This window comes from Schistocerca gregaria, unplaced genomic scaffold (assembly GCF_023897955.1).
Source record: "Schistocerca gregaria isolate iqSchGreg1 unplaced genomic scaffold, iqSchGreg1.2 ptg000495l, whole genome shotgun sequence".
Classification (NCBI taxonomy): Eukaryota; Metazoa; Arthropoda; class Insecta; order Orthoptera; family Acrididae; genus Schistocerca; species Schistocerca gregaria.
Window position 1 is genome coordinate 47,501 of NW_026061900.1, and position 1,729 is coordinate 49,229.

At 62.2% G+C, this 1,729-nt stretch overlaps 1 non-coding gene across 1 annotated transcript; it reads left to right on the forward strand.

The window, feature by feature from the left end:
* Positions 1-340: 340 nt before the first annotated feature.
* Positions 341-495, forward strand: LOC126313681 (5.8S ribosomal RNA). Its single transcript, XR_007555314.1, has one exon. It is a non-coding gene; the product is annotated as a 5.8S ribosomal RNA (ribosomal RNA).
* The last annotated feature ends 1,234 nt before the right edge of the window (positions 496-1,729 follow it).

Sequence of the window (1,729 nt, forward strand, 5' to 3'; positions counted from 1 at the left end):
GTGTCGTGTCGTGTCGCGCAACACGCTACCTGTACGGCAGTGGCCGTGCGCCGCGTGCGGAACCACGCGTGCCTCTCAAAACTAGCGGAAGTGTTGTTGTTGTTGTGTGGTACGAGCGCTGAAGCTCTGGAGCGGCTGGCCTGCGGTACCTGGCGCCTGGCGCCGGTTTTGAATGACGTTCGCCCGAGTGCCTGTCCGCCCCGGTGTGGAGCCGTACGACGCCCATCGGCTGTGAGGCCGTTGGACACAAAAAAATAGTGGAACAGGGGCCGTCAGACGCCTCAGTCCCGCAAATGCTGCTGTCTTGAAAGAGACAGTGGGAGACTGAAAAGGAAAAGATCACCCAGGACGGTGGATCACTCGGCTCGTGGGTCGATGAAGAACGCAGCAAATTGCGCGTCGACATGTGAACTGCAGGACACATGAACATCGACGTTTCGAACGCACATTGCGGTCCATGGATTCCGTTCCCGGGCCACGTCTGGCTGAGGGTCGGCTACGTATACTGAAGCGCGCGGCGTTTGTCCCGCTTCGGAGACGTGGGAGTGTCGTGGTCGCCTGTGTGGCCGGCCGCGTCTCCTTAAACGTGCGATGCGCGCCCGTCGCCTGGCGGTTCGCATACCGGTACTTTCTCGGTAGCGTGCACAGCCGGCTGGCGGTGTGGCGTGCGACACCTCGTACAACGACCTCAGAGCAGGCGAGACTACCCGCTGAATTTAAGCATATTACTAAGCGGAGGAAAAGAAACTAACAAGGATTCCCCCAGTAGCGGCGAGCGAACAGGGAAGAGTCCAGCACCGAACCCCGCAGGCTGCCGCCTGTCGTGGCATGTGGTGTTTGGGAGGGTCCACTACCCCGACGCCTCGCGCCGAGCCCAAGTCCAACTTGAATGAGGCCACGGCCCGTAGAGGGTGCCAGGCCCGTAGCGGCCGGTGCGAGCGTCGGCGGGACCTCTCCTTCGAGTCGGGTTGCTTGAGAGTGCAGCTCCAAGTGGGTGGTAAACTCCATCTGAGACTAAATATGACCACGAGACCGATAGCGAACAAGTACCGTGAGGGAAAGTTGAAAAGAACTTTGAAGAGAGAGTTCAAAAGTACGTGAAACCGTTCTGGGGTAAACGTGAGAAGTCCGAAAGGTCGAACGGGTGAGATTCACGCCCATCCGGCCACTGGCCCCCGCCCTCGGCAGATGGGGCCGGCCGCCCGCGCGGAGCAATCCGCGGCGGGGTCGTGTCCGGTTGCCTTTCCACTCGCCGCGGGGTGGGGCCGTTCCGGTGTGCGGTGGGCCGCACTTCTCCCCTAGTAGGACGTCGCGACCCGCTGGGTGCCGGCCTACGGCCCGGGTGCGCAGCCTGTCCTTCCGCGGGCCTCGGTTCGCGTCTGTTGGGCAGAGCCCCGGTGTCCTGGCTGGCTGCTCGGCGGTATATCTGGAGGAGTCGATTCGCCCCTTTGGGCGCTCGGGCTCCCGGCAAGCGCGCGCGGTTCTTCCCGGATGACGGACCTACCTGGCCCGGCCCCGGACCCGCGCCGCTGTTGGCTCGGGATGCTCTCGGGCGGAATAATCGCTCCCGTCAGCGGCGCTTCAGCTTTGGACAATTTCACGACCCGTCTTGAAACACGGACCAAGGAGTCTAACATGTGCGCGAGTCATTGGGCTGTACGAAACCTAAAGGCGTAATGAAAGTGAAGGTCTCGCCTTGCGCGGGCCGAGGGAAACACGCGATCTAGTG